Here is a 21,424-nt window from a genome sequence, read left to right as displayed (position 1 = left end):
TTGGAAACTTGTTCCTGTGAGGAACGAGTTAGGGTTAGAGTTAGGGTTAGGGTTAGGGTTAGTGTTAGGGTTAGGGTAAAGTTAGGGTTAGGGTTAGGGTTAGGGTTAGGGGTTAGGGTTAGGGTTAAGGTTAGGGTTAGGGGGTTAGGGTTAGGGTTATATCACTTTTCAGTTTTCCTGTATTCCTAATTGTGCGAGCGACACACATGTGATTTAGTTTACAAAGTAATGCTTTGCGTTTCTGTTCTTCTGTTGGAAACTTGTTTCTGTGCTGTACAGTGTGATATATCACTTTTCAGTTTTCCTGTCATAATAAGTGAACAGGTGACACATATGTGAATTAGTTTACAAAGTTGTGCTTTGCGTTTCTGTTCTTTCGTTGGAAATTTGTTCCTGTGCTGTACAGTGCGTTATATCACTTTTCAGTTTTCCTGTTATAATAATTGAACGGGCGACACATATGTGAATTGGTTTACAAAGTTGTGATTTGCGTTTCTGTTCTTTCATTGGAAATTTGTTCCCGTGCTGTACAGTGCGTTATATCACTTTTCAGTTTTCCTGTTATAATAATTGAACGGGCGACACATATGTGAATTGGTTTACAAAGTTGTGATTTGCGGTTCTTTTCTTTTGATGGAAACTTGTTTCTGTGCCATACAGTGCGAGATAACACTTTTCAGTTTTCTTGTATTCCTAATTGAGCAAGCGACACACATGTGATTCAGTTTACAAAGTAGTGCTTTGCGTTTACGTTCTTTCATTGGAAACGTTTTCCTGTGAGGAACAAGTTAGGGTTAGGGTAAGGGTTAGGGTTAGGGTTAGGGTTAGGGTTAGGGTTAGGGTAGGGTTAGGGTTAGGTTTAGGGTTAGGGGTAGTGGTTAGGATTAGGATTAGGGTTAGGGTTAGGGGTTAGTGTTAGGGTTAGGGTTATACCACTTTTCAGTTTTCCTATTATAATTGAACAGGCGACACGTATGTGAATTAGTTTACAAAGTAGAGCTTTGCGTTTCTGCTCTTTAGATGTAAAGTTGTTCCTGTGCTGTACAGTGCGAGATAACACTTTTCAGTTTTCCTGTATTCTTAATTGTGCGAGCGACACACATGTGATTCCATTTAAATGTAGTGCTTTGATTTTCTGTTCTTTCGTTGGAAACTTGTTCCTTTGCTGTACAGTGCGATATATCACTTTTCAGTTTTCCTGTATTCCTAATTGAGCAAGCGACACACTTGTGATTTAGTTTACAAATTAGTGCTTTCTTTTCTACTCTTTCATTTGAAAGTTGTTCCTGTGCTGTACAGTGCGTTATATCACTTTTCAGTTTTCCTGTCATAATAAGTGAACAGGCGACACACATGTGAATTAGTTTACAAAGTTGTGATTTGCGGTTCTTTTCTTTTGATGGAAACTTGTTTCTGTGCCATACAGTGCGAGATAACACTTTTCAGTTTTCCTGTATTCCTAATTGAGCAAGCGACACACATGTGATTCAGTTTACAAAGTAGTGCTTTGTGTTTACGTTCTTTCATTGGAAACTTGTTCCTGTGAGGAACGAGTTAGGGTTAGAGTTAGGGTTAGTGTTAGGGTTAGTGTTAGGGTTAGGGTTAAGGTTAGGGTTAGGGGGTTAGGGTTAGGGTTATATCACTTTTCAGTTTTCCTGTATTCCTAATTGTGCGAGCGACACACATGTGATTTAGTTTACAAAGTAATGCTTTGCGTTTCTGTTCTTCTGTTGGAAACTTGTTTCTGTGCTGTACAGTGTGATATATCACTTTTCAGTTTTCCTGTCATAATAAGTGAACAGGTGACACATATGTGAATTAGTTTACAAAGTTGTGCTTTGCGTTTCTGTTCTTTCGTTGGAAATTTGTTCCTGTGCTGTACAGTGCGTTATATCACTTTTCAGTTTTCCTGTTATAATAATTGAACGGGCGATACATATGTGAATTGGTTTACAAAGTTGTGATTTGCGTTTCTGTTCTTTCATTGGAAATTTGTTCCTGTGCTGTACAGTGCGTTATATCACTTTTCAGTTTTCCTGTTATAATAATTGAACGGGCGACACATATGTGAATTGGTTTACAAAGTTGTGATTTGCGGTTCTTTTCTTTTGATGGAAACTTGTTTCTGTGCCATACAGTGCGAGATAACACTTTTCAGTTTTCTTGTATTCCTAATTGAGCAAGCGACACACATGTGATTCAGTTTACAAAGTAGTGCTTTGCGTTTACGTTCTTTCATTGGAAACGTTTTCCTGTGAGGAACAAGTTAGGGTTAGGGTAAGGGTTAGGGTTAGGGTTAGGGTTAGGGTTAGGGTTAGGGTAGGGTTAGGGTTAGGTTTAGGGTTAGGGGTAGTGGTTAGGATTAGGATTAGGGTTAGGGTTAGGGGTTAGTGTTAGGGTTAGGGTTATACCACTTTTCAGTTTTCCTATTATAATTGAACAGGCGACACGTATGTGAATTAGTTTACAAAGTAGAGCTTTGCGTTTCTGCTCTTTAGATGTAAAGTTGTTCCTGTGCTGTACAGTGCGAGATAACACTTTTCAGTTTTCCTGTATTCCTAATTGAGCGAGAGACACACATGTGATTCCATTTAAAAGTAGTGCTTTGCTTTTCTGTTCTTTCGTTGGAAACTTGTTTCTTTGCTGTACAGTGCCATATATCACTTTTCAGTTTTCCTGTATTCCTAATTGAGCGAGCGACACACTTGTGATTCAGTTTACAAATTAGTGCTTTCTTTTCTATACTTTCATTTGAAAGTTGTTCCTGTGCTGTACAGTGCGTTATATCACTTTTCAGTTTTCCTGTCATAATAAGTGAACAGGCGACACGTATGTGAATTAGTTTACAAAGTTGTGCTTTGCGTTTCTTTTCTTTCCTTGGAAAATTGTTCCTGTGCTGTACAGTGCGTTATATCACTTTTCAGTTTTCCTGTTATAATAATTGAACGGGCGACACATATGTGAATTGGTTTACAAAGTTGTGCTTTGCGTTTCTGTTCTTTCGTTGGAAATTTGTTCCTGTACTGTACAGTGCGTTATATCACTTTTAAGTTTTCCTGTTATAATACTTGAACGGGCGACACAGATGTGAATTGGTTTACAAAGTTGTGATTTGCGTTTCTGTTCTTTTGATGGAAACTTGTTTCTGTGCCATACAGTGAGAGACAACACTTTTCAGTTTTCTTGTATTCCTAATTGAGCAAGCGACACACATGTGATTCAGTTTACAAAGTAGTGCTTTGCGTTTACGTTCTTTCATTGGAAACGTTTTCCTGTGAGGAACAAGTTAGGGTTAGGGTAAGGGTTAGGGTTAGGGTTAGGGTTAGAGTTAGGGTTAGGGTAGGGTTAGGGTTAGGGTTAGGGTTAGGGGTAGTGGTTAGGATTAGGATTAGGGTTAGGGTTAGGGGTTAGTGTTAGGGTTAGGGTTATACCACTTTTCAGTTTTCCTATTATAATTGAACAGACGACACGTATGTGAATTAGTTTACAAAGTAGAGCTTTGCGTTTCTGCTCTTTAGATGTAAAGTTGTTCCTGTGCTGTACAGTGCGAGATAACACTTTTCAGTTTTCCTGTATTCTTAATTGTGCGAGCGACACACATGTGATTCCATTTAAATGTAGTGCTTTGATTTTCTGTTCTTTCGTTGGAAACTTGTTCCTTTGCTGTACAGTGCGATATATCACTTTTCAGTTTTCCTGTATTCCTAATTGAGCAAGCGACACACTTGTGATTTAGTTTACAAATTAGTGCTTTCTTTTCTACTCTTTCATTTGAAAGTTGTTCCTGTACTGTACAGTGCGTTATATCACTTTTCAGTTTTCCTGTCATAATAAGTGAACAGGCGACACACATGTGAATTAGTTTACAAAGTTGTGATTTGCGGTTCTTTTCTTTTGATGGAAACTTGTTTCTGTGCCATACAGTGCGAGATAACACTTTTCAGTTTTCCTGTATTCCTAATTGAGCAAGCGACACACATGTGATTCAGTTTACAAAGTAGTGCTTTGCGTTTACGTTCTTTCATTGGAAACTTGTTCCTGTGAGGAACGAGTTTGGGTTAGAGTTAGGGTTAGGGTTAGGGTTAGTGTTAGGGTTAGGGTAAAGTTAGGGTTAGGGTTAGGGTTAGGGTTAGGGGTTAGGGTTAGGGTTAAGGTTAGGGTTAGGGGGTTAGGGTTAGGGTTATATCACTTTTCAGTTTTCCTGTTATAATAATTGAACAGGCGACACGTATGTGAAATAGTTTACAAAGTAGAGCTTTGCGTTTCTGCTCTTTTGAAGGAAACTTGTTTCTGTGCTCTATAGTGCGTGATAACACTTTTCAGTTTTCCTGTATTCCTAATTGAGCGAGAGACACACATGTGATTCCATTTAAAAGTAGTGCTTTGCTTTTCTGTTCTTTCGTTGGAAACTTGTTTCTTTGCTGTACAGTGCGATATATCACTTTTCAGTTTTCCTGTATTCCTAATTGAGCGAGCGACACACTTGTGATTCAGTTTACAAATTAGTGCTTTCTTTTCTATACTTTCATTTGAAAGTTGTTCCTGTGCTGTACAGTGCGTTATATCACTTTTCAGTTTTCCTGTCATAATAAGTGAACAGGCGACACGTATGTGAATTAGTTTACAAAGTTGTGCTTTGCGTTTCTTTTCTTTCCTTGGAAAATTGTTCCTGTGCTGTACAGTGCGTTATATCACTTTTCAGTTTTCCTGTTATAATAATTGAACGGGCGACACATATGTGAATTGGTTTACAAAGTTGTGATTTGCGTTTCTGTTCTTTTGATGGAAACTTGTTTCTGTGCCATACAGTGCGAGATAACACTTTTCAGTTTTCCTGTATTCCTAATTGAGCAAGCGACACACATGTGATTCAGTTTACAAAGTAGTGCTTTGCGTTTACGTTCTTTCATTGGAAACTTGTTCCTGTGAGGATCAATTTAGGGTTAGGGTTAGGGTTAGTGTTAGGGGTTAGGATTAGGGTTAGGGTTAGTGTTAGGGTTAGGGTAGGGTTAGGGTTAGGGTTGGGGTTAGGGGTTAGGGTTAGGGTTAGGGTTAGGGTTAGGATTAGGGGGTTAGGGTTAGGGTTATATCACTTTTCAGTTTTCCTGTTATACTAATTGAACAGGCGACACGTATGTGAATTAGTTTACAAAGTAGAGCTTTGCGTTTCTGCTCTTTAGATGTAAAGTTTTTCCTGTGCTGTACAGTGCGAGATAACACTTTTCAGTTTTCCTGTATTCCTAATTGTGCGAGCGACACACATGTGATTTAGTTTACAAAGTAGTGCTTTGCCTTTCTGTTCTTTCGTTGGAAACTTGTCCTGTGCAGTGCAGTGCGATATATCACTTTTCAGTTTTCCTGTATTCCTAATTGAGCGAGCAACACACATGTGATTTAGTTTACAAAGTAATGCTTTGCGTTTCTGTTCTTCTGTTGGAAACTTGTTTCTCTGCTGTACAGTGTGATATATCACTTTTCAGTTTTCCTGTCATAATAAGTGAACAGGTGACACATATGTGAATTAGTTTACAAAGTTGTGCTTTGCGTTTCTGTTCTTTCGTTGGAAATTTGTTCCTGTGCTGTACAGTGCGTTATATCACTTTTCAGTTTTCCTGTTATAATAATTGAACGGGCGACACAGATGTGAATTGGTTTACAAAGTTGTGATTTGCGTTTCTGTTCTTTTGATGGAAACTTGTTTCTGTGCCATACAGTGAGAGACAACACTTTTCAGTTTTCTTGTATTCCTAATTGAGCAAGCGACACACATGTGATTCAGTTTACAAAGTAGTGCTTTGCGTTTACGTTCTTTCATTGGAAACGTTTTCCTGTGAGGAACAAGTTAGGGTTAGGTTAGGGTTAGGGTTAGGGTTAGGGTTAGGGTTAGGGGTTAGGATTAGGGTTAGGGTTAGTGTTAGTGTTAGGGTAGGGTTAGGGTTAGGGTTAGTGTTAGGGTTAGAGTAGGGTTAGGGTTAGGGTTAGGGTTAGGGGTTAGGGTTAGGGTTAGGGTTAGGGTTAGGGTTAGGGTTATATCACTTTTCAGTTTTCCTGTTATAATAATTGAACAGGCGACACGTATGTGAAATAGTTTACAAAGTAGAGCTTTGCGTTTCTGCTCTTTTGAAGGAAACTTGTTTCTGTGCTCTATAGTGCGAGATAACACTTTTCAGTTTTCCTGTATTCCTAATGGAGCGAGCGACACACATGTGATTCCATTTAAAAGTAGTGCTTTGCTTTTCTGTTCTTTAGTTGGAAACTTGTCCTGTGCTGTGCAGTGCGATATATCACTTTTCAGTTTTCCTGTATTCCTAATTGAGCGAGCAACACACATGTGATTTAGTTTACAAATTAGTGCTTTCTTTGCTATTCTTTCATTTGAAACTTGTTCCTGTGCTGTACAGTGTGTTATATCACTTTTCAGTTTTCCTGTCATAATAAGTGAACAGGCGACACATATGTGAATTAGTTTACAAAGTTGTGATTTGCGGTTCTTTTCTTTTGATGGAAACTTGTTTCTGTGCCATACAGTGTGAGATAACACTTTTCAGTTTTCCTGTATTCCTAATTGAGCAAGCGACACACATGTGATTCAGTTTACAAAGTAGTGCTTTGCGTTTAGGTTCTTTCATTGGAAACTTGTTCCTGTGAGGAACAAGTTAGGGTTAGGGTTAGGGTTAGGGTTAGGGTTAGGGTTAGGGTTAGGGGTTAGGGTTAGGGTTAGGGTTAGGGGTTAGTGTTAGGGGTAGGGTTAGGGTTAAGGTTAGGGTTATGGGTTAGGGTTATGGTTAGGGTTAGGGTTAGAGGTTAGAGTTAGGGTTAGGGTTAGGGTTAGGGTTAGGGGGTTAGGGTTAGGGTTATATCACTTTTCACTTTTCCTGTTATAATAATTGATCAGGGGACACGTATGTGAATTAGTTTACAAAGTACAGCTTTGCGTTTCTACTCTTTAGATGTAAAGTTGTTCCTGTGCTGTACAGTGCGAGATAACACTTTTCAGTTTTCCTGTATTCCTAATTGTGCGAGCGACACACATGTGATTTAGTTTACAAAGTAATGCTTTGCGTTTCTGTTCTTCTGTTGGAAACTTGTTTCTGTGATGTACAGTGTGATTTATCACTTTTCAGTTTCCCTGTCATAATAAGTGAACAGGTGACACATATGTGAATTAGTTTACAAAGTTGTGCTTTGCGTTTCTGTTCTTTCTTTGGAAATTTGTTCCTGTGCTGTACAGTGCGTTATATCACTTTTAAGTTTTCCTGTTATAATAATTGAACAGGCGACACGTATGTGAATTAGTTTACAAAGTAGAGCTTTGCGTTTCTGCTCTTTAGATGTAAAGTTGTTCCTGTGCTGTACAGTGCGAGATAACACTTTTCAGTTTTCCTGTTATAATAATTGAACGGGCGACACATATGTGAATTGGTTTACAAAGTTGTGATTTGCGGTTCTTTTCTTTTGATGGAAACTTGTTTCTGTGCCATACAGTGCGAGATAACACTTTTCAGTTTTCTTGTATTCCTAATTGAGCAAGCGACACACATGTGATTCAGTTTACAAAGTAGTGCTTTGCGTTTACGTTCTTTCATTGGAAACGTTTTCCTGTGAGGAACAAGTTAGGGTTAGGGTAAGGGTTAGGGTTAGGGTTAGGGTTAGGGTTAGGGTTAGGGTTAGGGTAGGGTTAGGGTTAGGGTTAGGGTTAGGGGTAGTGGTTAGGATTAGGATTAGGGTTAGGGTTAGGGGTTAGTGTTAGGGTTAGGGTTATACCACTTTTCAGTTTTCCTATTATAATTGAACAGGCGACACGTATGTGAATTAGTTTACAAAGTAGAGCTTTGCGTTTCTGCTCTTTAGATGTAAAGTTGTTCCTGTGCTGTACAGTGCGAGATAACACTTTTCAGTTTTCCTGTATTCTTAATTGTGCGAGCGACACACATGTGATTCCATTTAAATGTAGTGCTTTGATTTTCTGTTCTTTCGTTGGAAACTTGTTCCTTTGCTGTACAGTGCGATATATCACTTTTCAGTTTTCCTGTATTTCTAATTGAGCAAGCGACACACTTGTGATTTAGTTTACAAATTAGTGCTTTCTTTTCTACTCTTTCATTTGAAAGTTGTTCCTGTGCTGTACAGTGCGTTATATCACTTTTCAGTTTTCCTGTCATCATAAGTGAACAGGCGACACACATGTGAATTAGTTTACAAAGTTATGATTTGCGGTTCTTTTCTTTTGATGGAAACTTGTTTCTGTGCCATACAGTGCGAGATAACACTTTTCAGTTTTCCTGTATTCCTAATTGAGCAAGCGACACACATGTGATTCAGTTTACAAAGTAGTGCTTTGCGTTTACGTTCTTTCATTGGAAACTTGTTCCTGTGAGGAACGAGTTAGGGTTAGAGTTAGGGTTAGGGTTAGGGTTAGTGTTAGGGTTAGGGTAAAGTTAGGGTTAGGGTTAGGGTTAGGGTTAGGGGTTAGGGTTAGGGTTAAGGTTAGGGTTAGGGGGTTAGGGTTAGGGTTATATCACTTTTCAGTTTTCCTGTTATAATAATTGAACAGGCAACACGTATGTGAAATAGTTTACAAAGTAGAGCTTTGCGTTTCTGCTCTTTTGAAGGAAACTTGTTTCTGTGCTCTATAGTGCGTGATAACACTTTTCAGTTTTCCTGTATTCCTAATTGAGCGAGAGACACACATATGATTCCATTTAAAAGTAGTGCTTTGCTTTTCTGTTCTTTCGTTGGAAATTTGTTTCTTTGCTGTACAGTGCATTATATCACTTTTCAGTTTTCCTGTTATAATAATTGAACGGGCGACACATATGTGAATTGGTTTACAAAGTTGTGATTTGCGTTTCTGTTCTTTTGATGGAAACTTGTTTCTGTGCCATACAGTGTGAGATACCACTTTTCAGTTTTCCTGTATTCCTAATTGAGCAAGCGACACACATGTGATTCAGTTTACAAAGTAGTGCTTTGCGTTTACGTTCTTTCATTGGAAACTTGTTCCTGTGAGGAACAAGTTAGGGTTAGGGTTAGGGTTAGTTTTAGGGGTTAGGATTAGGGTTAGGGTTAGTGTTAGGGTTAGGGTAGGGTTAGGGTTAGGGTTGGGGTTAGGGGTTAGGGTTAGGGTTAGGGTTAGGGTTAGGATTAGGGGGTTAGGGTTAGGGTTATATCACTTTTCAGTTTTCCTGTTATAATAATTGAACAGGCGACACGTATGTGAATTAGTTTACAAAGTAGAGCTTTGCGTTTCTGCTCTTTAGATGTAAAGTTGTTCCTGTGCTGTACAGTGCGAGATAACACTTTTCAGTTTTCCTGTATTCCTAATTGTGCGAGCGACACACATGTGATTTAGTTTACAAAGTAGTGCTTTGCCTTTCTGTTCTTTCGTTGGAAACTTGTCCTGTGCAGTGCAGTGCGATATATCACTTTTCAGTTTTCCTGTTATAATAATTGAACGGGCGACACAGATGTGAATTGGTTTACAAAGTTGTGATTTGCGTTTCTGTTCTTTTGATGGAAACTTGTTTCTGTGCCATACAGTGAGAGACAACACTTTTCAGTTTTCTTGTATTCCTAATTGAGCAAGCGACACACATGTGATTCAGTTTACAAAGTAGTGCTTTGCGTTTACGTTCTTTCATTGGAAACGTTTTCCTGTGAGGAACAAGTTAGGGTTAGGTTAGGGTTAGGGTTAGGGTTAGGGTTAGGGGTTAGGATTAGGGTTAGGGTTAGTGTTAAGCTTAGGGTAGGGTTAGGGTTAGGGTTAGTGTTAGGGTTAGGGTAGGGTTAGGGTTAGGGTTAGGGTTAGGGGTTAGGGTTAGGGTTAGGGTTAGGGTTAGGGTTATATCACTTTTCAGTTTTCCTGTTATAATAATTGAACAGGCGACACGTATGTGAAATAGTTTACAAAGTAGAGCTTTGCGTTTCTGCTCTTTTGAAGGAAACTTGTTTCTGTGCTCTATAGTGCGAGATAACACTTTTCAGTTTTCCTGTATTCCTAATGGAGCGAGCGACACACATGTGATTCCATTTAAAAGTAGTGCTTTGCTTTTCTGTTCTTTAGTTGGAAACTTGTCCTGTGCTGTGCAGTGCGATATATCACTTTTCAGTTTTCCTGTATTCCTAATTGAGCGAGCAACACACATGTGATTTAGTTTACAAATTAGTGCTTTCTTTGCTATTCTTTCATTTGAAACTTGTTCCTGAGCTGTACAGTGTGTTATATCACTTTTCAGTTTTCCTGTCATAAGTGAACAGGCGACACATATGTGAATTAGTTTACAAAGTTGTGATTTGCGGTTCTTTTCTTTTGATGGAAACTTGTTTCTGTGCCATACAGTGTGAGATACCACTTTTCAGTTTTCCTGTATTCCTAATTGAGCAAGCGACACACATGTGATTCAGTTTACAAAGTAGTGCTTTGCGTTTAGGTTCTTTCATTGGAAAGTTGTTCCTGTGAGGAACAAGTTAGGGTTAGGGTTAGGGTTAGGGTTAAGGTTAGGGTTAGGGTTAGGGGTTAGGGTTAGGGTTAGGGATAGGGGTTAGTGTTAGGGGTAGGGTTAGGGTTAAGGTTAGGGTTATGGGTTAGGGTTAGGGTTAGGGTTAGGGTTAGGGGTTAGAGTTAGGGTTAGGGTTAGGGATAGGGTTAGGGGGTTAGGGTTAGGGTTATATCACTTTTCACTTTTCCTGTTATAATAATTGATCAGGCGACACGTATGTGAATTAGTTTACAAAGTACAGCTTTGCGTTTCTGCTCTTTAGATGTAAAGTTGTTCCTGTGCTGTACAGTGCGAGATAACACTTTTCAGTTTTCCTGTATTCCTAATTGTGCGAGCGACACACATGTGATTTAGTTTACAAAGTAATGCTTTGCGTTTCTGTTCTTCTGTTGGAAACTTGTTTCTGTGATGTACAGTGTGATTTATCACTTTTCAGTTTTCCTGTATTCCTAATTGAGCAAGCGACACACATGTGATTCAGTTTACAAAGTAGTGGTTTGCGTTTAGGTTCTTTCATTGGAAAGTTGTTCCTGTGAGGAACAAGTTAGGGTTAGGGTTAGGGTTAGGGTTAGGGTTAGGGGTTAGGGTTAGGGTTAGGGTTAGGGGTTAGTGTTAGGGGTAGGGTTAGGGTTAAGGTTAGGGTTATGGGTTAGGGTTAGGGTTAGGGTTAGGGGTTAGAGTTAGGGTTAGGGTTAGGGATAGGGTTAGGGGGTTAGGGTTAGGGTTATATCACTTTTCACTTTTCCTGTTATAATAATTGATCAGGCGACACGTATGTGAATTAGTTTACAAAGTACAGCTTTGCGTTTCTGCTCTTTAGATGTAAAGTTGTTCCTGTGCTGTACAGTGCGAGATAACACTTTTCAGTTTTCCTGTATTCCTAATTGTGCGAGCGACACACATGTGATTTAGTTTACAAAGTAATGCTTTGCGTTTCTGTTCTTATGTTGGAAACTTGTTTCTGTGATGTACAGTGTGATTTATCACTTTTCAGTTTTCCTGTCATAATAAGTGAACAGGTGACACATATGTGAATTAGTTTACAAAGTTGTGCTTTGCGTTTCTGTTCTTTCGTTGGAAATTTGTTCCTGTGCTGTACAGTGCGTTATATCACTTTTAAGTTTTCCTGTTATAATAATTGAACAGGCGACACGTATGTGAATTAGTTTACAAAGTAGAGCTTTGCGTTTCTGCTCTTTTGAAGGAAACTTGTTTCTGTGCTCTATAGTGCGAGATAACACTTTTCAGTTTTCCTGTATTCCTAATGGAGCGAGCGACACACATGTGATTCCATTTAAAAGTAGTGCTTTGCTTTTCTGTTCTTTCGTTGGAAACTTGTTTCTTTGCTGTACAGTGCGATATATCACTTTTCAGTTTTCCTGTATTCCTAATTGAGCGAGCGACACACTTGTGATTCAGTTTAGAAATTAGTGCTTTGCCTTTCTGTTCTTTCGTTGGAAACTTGTCCTGTGCAGTGCAGTGCGATATATCACTTTTCAGTTTTCCTGTATTCCGAATTGAGCGAGCAACACACATGTGATTTAGTTTACAAAGTAATGCTTTGCGTTTCTGTTCTTCTGTTGGAAACTTGTTTCTCTGCTGTACAGTGTGATATATCACTTTTCAGTTTTCCTGTCATAATAAGTGAACAGGTGACACATATGTGAATTAGTTTACAAAGTTGTGCTTTGCGTTTCTGTTCTTTCGTTGGAAATTTGTTCCTGTGCTGTACAGTGCGTTATATCACTTTTCAGTTTTCCTGTTATAATAATTGAACGGGCGACACATATGTGAATTGGTTTACAAAGTTGTGATTTGCGTTTCTGTTCTTTTGATGGAAACTTGTTTCTGTGCCATACAGTGAGAGACAACACTTTTCAGTTTTCTTGTATTCCTAATTGAGCAAGCGACACACATGTGATTCAGTTTACAAAGTAGTGCTTTGCGTTTACGTTCTTTCATTGGAAACGTTTTCCTGTGAGGAACAAGTTAGGGTTAGGTTAGGGTTAGGGTTAGGGTTAGGGTTAGGGTTAGGGGTTAGGATTAGGGTTAGGGTTAGTGTTAGTGTTAGGGTAGGGTTAGGGTTAGGGTTAGTGTTAGGGTTAGAGTAGGGTTAGGGTTAGGGTTAGGGTTAGGGGTTAGGGTTAGGGTTAGGGTTAGGGTTAGGGTTAGGGTTATATCACTTTTCAGTTTTCCTGTTATAATAATTGAACAGGCGACACGTATGTGAAATAGTTTACAAAGTAGAGCTTTGCGTTTCTGCTCTTTTGAAGGAAACTTGTTTCTGTGCTCTATAGTGCGAGATAACACTTTTCAGTTTTCCTGTATTCCTAATGGAGCGAGCGACACACATGTGATTCCATTTAAAAGTAGTGCTTTGCTTTTCTGTTCTTTAGTTGGAAACTTGTCCTGTGCTGTGCAGTGCGATATATCACTTTTCAGTTTTCCTGTATTCCTAATTGAGCGAGCAACACACATGTGATTTAGTTTACAAATTAGTGCTTTCTTTGCTATTCTTTCATTTGAAACTTGTTCCTGTGCTGTACAGTGTGTTATATCACTTTTCAGTTTTCCTGTCATCATAAGTGAACAGGCGACACACATGTGAATTAGTTTACAAAGTTATGATTTGCGGTTCTTTTCTTTTGATGGAAACTTGTTTCTGTGCCATACAGTGCGAGATAACACTTTTCAGTTTTCCTGTATTCCTAATTGAGCAAGCGACACACATGTGATTCAGTTTACAAAGTAGTGCTTTGCGTTTACGTTCTTTCATTGGAAACTTGTTCCTGTGAGGAACGAGTTAGGGTTAGAGTTAGGGTTAGGGTTAGGGTTAGTGTTAGGGTTAGGGTAAAGTTAGGGTTAGGGTTAGGGTTAGGGTTAGGGGTTAGGGTTAGGGTTAAGGTTAGGGTTAGGGGGTTAGGGTTAGGGTTATATCACTTTTCAGTTTTCCTGTTATAATAATTGAACAGGCAACACGTATGTGAAATAGTTTACAAAGTAGAGCTTTGCGTTTCTGCTCTTTTGAAGGAAACTTGTTTCTGTGCTCTATAGTGCGTGATAACACTTTTCAGTTTTCCTGTATTCCTAATTGAGCGAGAGACACACATATGATTCCATTTAAAAGTAGTGCTTTGCTTTTCTGTTCTTTCGTTGGAAATTTGTTTCTTTGCTGTACAGTGCATTATATCACTTTTCAGTTTTCCTGTTATAATAATTGAACGGGCGACACATATGTGAATTGGTTTACAAAGTTGTGATTTGCGTTTCTGTTCTTTTGATGGAAACTTGTTTCTGTGCCATACAGTGCGAGATAACACTTTTCAGTTTTCCTGTATTCCTAATTGAGCAAGCGACACACATGTGATTCAGTTTACAAAGTAGTGCTTTGCGTTTACGTTCTTTCATTGGAAACTTGTTCCTGTGAGGAACAAGTTAGGGTTAGGGTTAGGGTTAGTTTTAGGGGTTAGGATTAGGGTTAGGGTTAGTGTTAGGGTTAGGGTAGGGTTAGGGTTAGGGTTGGGGTTAGGGGTTAGGGTTAGGGTTAGGGTTAGGGTTAGGATTAGGGGGTTAGGGTTAGGGTTATATCACTTTTCAGTTTTCCTGTTATAATAATTGAACAGGCGACACGTATGTGAATTAGTTTACAAAGTAGAGCTTTGCGTTTCTGCTCTTTAGATGTAAAGTTGTTCCTGTGCTGTACAGTGCGAGATAACACTTTTCAGTTTTCCTGTATTCCTAATTGTGCGAGCGACACACATGTGATTTAGTTTACAAAGTAGTGCTTTGCCTTTCTGTTCTTTCGTTGGAAACTTGTCCTGTGCAGTGCAGTGCGATATATCACTTTTCAGTTTTCCTGTATTCCTAATTGAGCGAGCAACACACATGTGATTTAGTTTACAAAGTAATGCTTTGCGTTTCTGTTCTTCTGTTGGAAACTTGTTTCTCTGCTGTACAGTGTGATATATCACTTTTCAGTTTTCCTGTCATAATAAGTGAACAGGTGACACATATGTGAATTAGTTTACAAAGTTGTGCTTTGCGTTTCTGTTCTTTCGTTGGAAATTTGTTCCTGTGCTGTACAGTGCGTTATATCACTTTTCAGTTTTCCTGTTATAATAATTGAACGGGCGACACATATGTGAATTGGTTTACAAAGTTGTGATTTGCGTTTCTGTTCTTTTGATGGAAACTTGTTTCTGTGCCATACAGTGAGAGACAACACTTTTCAGTTTTCTTGTATTCCTAATTGAGCAAGCGACACACATGTGATTCAGTTTACAAAGTAGTGCTTTGCGTTTACGTTCTTTCATTGGAAACGTTTTCCTGTGAGGAACAAGTTAGGGTTAGGTTAGGGTTAGGGGTTAGGATTAGGGTTAGGGTTAGTGTTAGGCTTAGGGTAGGGTTAGGGTTAGGGTTAGTGTTAGGGTTAGGGTAGGGTTAGGGTTAGGGTTAGGGTTAGGGGTTAGGGTTAGGGTTAGGGTTAGGGTTAGGGTTATATCACTTTTCAGTTTTCCTGTTATAATAATTGAACAGGCGACACGTATGTGAAATAGTTTACAAAGTAGAGCTTTGCGTTTCTGCTCTTTTGAAGGAAACTTGTTTCTGTGCTGTATAGTGCGAGATAACACTTTTCAGTTTTCCTGTATTCCTAATGGAGCGAGCGACACACATGTGATTCCATTTAAAAGTAGTGCTTTGCTTTTCTGTTCTTTAGTTGGAAACTTGTCCTGTGCTGTGCAGTGCGATATATCACTTTTCAGTTTTCCTGTATTCCTAATTGAGCGAGCAACACACATGTGATTTAGTTTACAAATTAGTGCTTTCTTTGCTATTCTTTCATTTGAAACTTGTTCCTGTGCTGTACAGTGTGTTATATCACTTTTCAGTTTTCCTGTCATAATAAGTGAACAGGCGACACATATGTGAATTAGTTTACAAAGTTGTGATTTGCGGTTCTTTTCTTTTGATGGAAACTTGTTTCTGTGCCATACAGTGTGAGATACCACTTTTCAGTTTTCCTGTATTCCTAATTGAGCAAGCGACACACATGTGATTCAGTTTACAAAGTAGTGCTTTGCGTTTAGGTTCTTTCATTGGAAAGTTGTTCCTGTGAGGAACAAGTTAGGGTTAGGGTTAGGGTTAGGGTTAAGGTTAGGGTTAGGGTTAGGGGTTAGGGTTAGGGTTAGGGATAGGGGTTAGTGTTAGGGGTAGGGTTAGGGTTAAGGTTAGGGTTATGGGTTAGGGTTAGGGTTAGGGTTAGGGTTAGGGGTTAGAGTTAGGGTTAGGGTTAGGGATAGGGTTAGGGGGTTAGGGTTAGGGTTATATCACTTTTCACTTTTCCTGTTATAATAATTGATCAGGCGACACGTATGTGAATTAGTTTACAAAGTACAGCTTTGCGTTTCTGCTCTTTAGATGTAAAGTTGTTCCTGTGCTGTACAGTGCGAGATAACACTTTTCAGTTTTCCTGTATTCCTAATTGTGCGAGCGACACACATGTGATTTAGTTTACAAAGTAATGCTTTGCGTTTCTGTTCTTCTGTTGGAAACTTGTTTCTGTGATGTACAGTGTGATTTATCACTTTTCAGTTTTCCTGTCATAATAAGTGAACAGGTGACACATATGTGAATTAGTTTACAAAGTTGTGCTTTGCGTTTCTGTTCTTTCGTTGGAAATTTGTTCCTGTGCTGTACAGTGCGTTATATCACTTTTAAGTTTTCCTGTTATAATAATTGAACAGGCGACACGTATGTGAATTAGTTTACAAAGTAGAGCTTTGCGTTTCTGCTCTTTTGAAGGAAACTTGTTTCTGTGCTCTATAGTGCGAGATAACACTTTTCAGTTTTCCTGTATTCCTAATGGAGCGAGCGACACACATGTGATTCCATTTAAAAGTAGTGCTTTGGTTTTCTGTTCTTTCGTTGGAAACTTGTTTCTTTGCTGTACAGTGCGATATATCACTTTTCAGTTTTCCTGTATTCCTAATTGAGCGAGCGACACACTTGTGATTCAGTTTAGAAATTAGTGCTTTGCCTTTCTGTTCTTTCGTTGGAAACTTGTCCTGTGCAGTGCAGTGCGATATATCACTTTTCAGTTTTCCTGTATTCCGAATTGAGCGAGCAACACACATGTGATTTAGTTTACAAAGTAATGCTTTGCGTTTCTGTTCTTCTGTTGGAAACTTGTTTCTCTGCTGTACAGTGTGATATATCACTTTTCAGTTTTCCTGTCATAATAAGTGAACAGGTGACACATATGTGAATTAGTTTACAAAGTTGTGCTTTGCGTTTCTGTTCTTTCGTTGGAAATTTGTTCCTGTGCTGTACAGTGCGTTATATCACTTTTCAGTTTTCCTGTTATAATAATTGAACGGGCGACACATATGTGAATTGGTTTACAAAGTTGTGATTTGCGTTTCTGTTCTTTTGATGGAAACTTGTTTCTGTGCCATACAGTGAGAGACAACACTTTTCAGTTTTCTTGTATTCCTAATTGAGCAAGCGACACACATGTGATTCAGTTTACAAAGTAGTGCTTTGCGTTTACGTTCTTTCATTGGAAACGTTTTCCTGTGAGGAACAAGTTAGGGTTAGGTTAGGGTTAGGGTTAGGGTTAGGGTTAGGGTTAGGGGTTAGGATTAGGGTTAGGGTTAGTGTTAGTGTTAGGGTAGGGTTAGGGTTAGGGTTAGTGTTAGGGTTAGAGTAGGGTTAGGGTTAGGGTTAGGGTTAGGGGTTAGGGTTAGGGTTAGGGTTAGGGTTATATCACTTTTCAGTTTTCCTGTTATAATAATTGAACAGGCGACACGTATGTGAAATAGTTTACAAAGTAGAGCTTTGCGTTTCTGCTCTTTTGAAGGAAACTTGTTTCTGTGCTCTATAGTGCGAGATAACACTTTTCAGTTTTCCTGTATTCCTAATGGAGCGAGCGACACACATGTGATTCCATTTAAAAGTAGTGCTTTGCTTTTCTGTTCTTTAGTTGGAAACTTGTCCTGTGCTGTGCAGTGCGATATATCACTTTTCAGTTTTCCTGTATTCCTAATTGAGCGAGCAACACACATGTGATTTAGTTTACAAATTAGTGCTTTCTTTGCTATTCTTTCATTTGAAACTTGTTCCTGTGCTGTACAGTGTGTTATATCACTTTTCAGTTTTCCTGTCATAATAAGTGAACAGGCGACACATATGTGAATTAGTTTACAAAGTTGTGATTTGCGGTTCTTTTCTTTTGATGGAAACTTGTTTCTGTGCCATACAGTGTGAGATAACACTTTTCAGTTTTCCTGTATTCCTAATTGAGCAAGCGACACACATGTGATTCAGTTTACAAAGTAGTGCTTTGCGTTTAGGTTCTTTCATTGGAAACTTGTTCATGTGAGGAACAAGTTAGGGTTAGGGTTAGGGTTAGGGTTAGGGTTAGGGTTAGGGGTTAGGGTTAGGGTTAGGGTTAGGGGTTAGTGTTAGGGGTAGGGTTAGGGTTAAGGTTAGGGTTATGGGTTAGGGTTATGGTTAGGGTTAGGGTTAGAGGTTAGAGTTAGGGTTAGGGTTAGGGTTAGGGTTAGGGGGTTAGGGTTAGGGTTATATCACTTTTCACTTTTCCTGTTATAATAATTGATCAGGGGACACGTATGTGAATTAGTTTACAAAGTACAGCTTTGCGTTTCTACTCTTTAGATGTAAAGTTGTTCCTGTGCTGTACAGTGCGAGATAACACTTTTCAGTTTTCCTGTATTCCTAATTGTGCGAGCGACACACATGTGATTTAGTTTACAAAGTAATGCTTTGCGTTTCTGTTCTTCTGTTGGAAACTTGTTTCTGTGATGTACAGTGTGATTTATCACTTTTCAGTTTCCCTGTCATAATAAGTGAACAGGTGACACATATGTGAATTAGTTTACAAAGTTGTGCTTTGCGTTTCTGTTCTTTCTTTGGAAATTTGTTCCTGTGCTGTACAGTGCGTTATATCACTTTTAAGTTTTCCTGTTATAATAATTGAACAGGCGACACGTATGTGAATTAGTTTACAAAGTAGAGCTTTGCGTTTCTGCTCTTTAGATGTAAAGTTGTTCCTGTGCTGTACAGTGCGAGATAACACTTTTCAGTTTTCCTGTTATAATAATTGAACGGGCGACACATATGTGAATTGGTTTACAAAGTTGTGATTTGCGGTTCTTTTCTTTTGATGGAAACTTGTTTCTGTGCCATACAGTGCGAGATAACACTTTTCAGTTTTCTTGTATTCCTAATTGAGCAAGCGACACACATGTGATTCAGTTTACAAAGTAGTGCTTTGCGTTTACGTTCTTTCATTGGAAACGTTTTCCTGTGAGGAACAAGTTAGGGTTAGGGTAAGGGTTAGGGTTAGGGTTAGGGTTAGGGTTAGGGTTAGGGTAGGGTTAGGGTTAGGGTTAGGGTTAGGGGTAGTGGTTAGGATTAGGATTAGGGTTAGGGTTAGGGGTTAGTGTTAGGGTTAGGGTTATACCACTTTTCAGTTTTCCTATTATAATTGAACAGGCGACACGTATGTGAATTAGTTTACAAAGTAGAGCTTTGCGTTTCTGCTCTTTAGATGTAAAGTTGTTCCTGTGCTGTACAGTGCGAGATAACACTTTTCAGTTTTCCTGTTATAATAATTGAACGGGCGACACATATGTGAATTGGTTTACAAAGTTGTGATTTGCGGTTCTTTTCTTTTGATGGAAACTTGTTTCTGTGCCATACAGTGCGAGATAACACTTTTCAGTTTTCTTGTATTCCTAATTGAGCAAGCGACACACATGTGATTCAGTTTACAAAGTAGTGCTTTGCGTTTACGTTCTTTCATTGGAAACGTTTTCCTGTGAGGAACAAGTTAGGGTTAGGGTAAGGGTTAGGGTTAGGGTTAGGGTTAGGGTTAGGGTTAGGGTAGGGTTAGGGTTAGGGTTAGGGTTAGGGGTAGTGGTTAGGATTAGGATTAGGGTTAGGGTTAGGGGTTAGTGTTAGGGTTAGGGTTATACCACTTTTCAGTTTTCCTATTATAATTGAACAGGCGACACGTATGTGAATTAGTTTACAAAGTAGAGCTTTGCGTTTCTGCTCTTTAGATGTAAAGTTGTTCCTGTGCTGTACAGTGCGAGATAACACTTTTCAGTTTTCCTGTATTCTTAATTGTGCGAGCGACACACATGTGATTCCATTTAAATGTAGTGCTTTGATTTTCTGTTCTTTCGTTGGAAACTTGTTCCTTTGCTGTACAGTGCGATATATCACTTTTCAGTTTTCCTGTATTTCTAATTGAGCAAGCGACACACTTGTGATTTAGTTTACAAATTAGTGCTTTCTTTTCTACTCTTTCATTTGAAAGTTGTTCCTGTGCTGTACAGTGCGTTATATCACTTTTCAGTTTTCCTGTCATAATAAGTGAACAGGCGACACACATGTGAATTAGTTTACAAAGTTATGATTTGCGGTTCTTTTCTTTTGATGGAAACTTGTTTCTGTGCCATACAGTGCGAGATAACACTTTTCAGTTTTCCTGTATTCCTAATTGAGCAAGCGACACACATGTGATTCAGTTTACAAAGTAGTGCTTTGCGTTTACGTTCTTTCATTGGAAACTTGTTCCTGTGAGGAACGAGTTAGGGTTAGAGTTAGGGTTAGGGTTAGGGTTAGTGTTAGGGTTAGGGTAAAGTTAGGGTTAGGGTTAGGGTTAGGGTTAGGGGTTAGGGTTAGGGTTAAGGTTAGGGTTAGGGGGTTAGGGTTAGGGTTATATCACTTTTCAGTTTTCCTGTTATAATAATTGAACAGGCAACACGTATGTGAAATAGTTTACAAAGTAGAGCTTTGCGTTTCTGCTCTTTTGAAGGAAACTTGTTTCTGTGCTCTATAGTGCGTGATAACACTTTTCAGTTTTCCTGTATTCCTAATTGAGCGAGAGACACACATGTGATTCCATTTAAAAGTAGTGCTTTGCTTTTCTGTTCTTTCGTTGGAAACTTGTTTCTTTGCTGTACAGTGCATTATATCACTTTTCAGTTTTCCTGTTATAATAATTGAACGGGCGACACATATGTGAATTGGTTTACAAAGTTGTGATTTGCGTTTCTGTTCTTTTGATGGAAACTTGTTTCTGTGCCATACAGTGCGAGATAACACTTTTCAGTTTTCCTGTATTCCTAATTGAGCAAGCGACACACATGTGATTCAGTTTACAAAGTAGTGCTTTGCGTTTACGTTCTTTCATTGGAAACTTGTTCCTGTGAGGAACAAGTTAGGGTTAGGGTTAGGGTTAGTTTTAGGGGTTAGGATAAGGGTTAGGGTTAGTGTTAGGGTTAGGGTAGGGTTAGGGTTAGGGTTGGGGTTAGGGGTTAGGGTTAGGGTTAGGGTTAGGGTTAGGATTAGGGGGTTAGGGTTAGGGTTATATCACTTTTCAGTTTTCCTGTTATAATAATTGAACAGGCGACACGTATGTGAATTAGTTTACAAAGTAGAGCTTTGCGTTTCTGCTCTTTAGATGTAAAGTTGTTCCTGTGCTGTACAGTGCGAGATAACACTTTTCAGTTTTCCTGTTATAATAATTGAACGGGCGACACATATGTGAATTGGTTTACAAAGTTGTGATTTGCGGTTCTTTTCTTTTGATGGAAACTTGTTTCTGTGCCATACAGTGCGAGATAACACTTTTCAGTTTTCTTGTATTCCTAATTGAGCAAGCGACACACATGTGATTCAGTTTACAAAGTAGTGCTTTGCGTTTAGGTTCTTTCATTGGAAAGTTGTTCCTGTGAGGAACAAGTTAGGGTTAGGGTTAGGGTTAGGGTTAAGGTTAGGGTTAGGGTTAGGGGTAGGGTTAGGGTTAAGGTTAGGGTTATGGGTTAGGGTTAGGGTTAGGGTTAGGGTTAGGTGTTAGAGTTAGGGTTAGGGTTAGGGATAGGGTTAGGGGG

Source organism: Meriones unguiculatus, chromosome 8 (genome assembly GCF_030254825.1).
Source record: "Meriones unguiculatus strain TT.TT164.6M chromosome 8, Bangor_MerUng_6.1, whole genome shotgun sequence".
In the NCBI taxonomy this organism is placed as follows: domain Eukaryota; kingdom Metazoa; phylum Chordata; class Mammalia; order Rodentia; family Muridae; genus Meriones; species Meriones unguiculatus.
The sequence above is the reverse complement of the archived record's forward strand: the minus strand, read 5'-3'. Positions refer to the sequence as shown.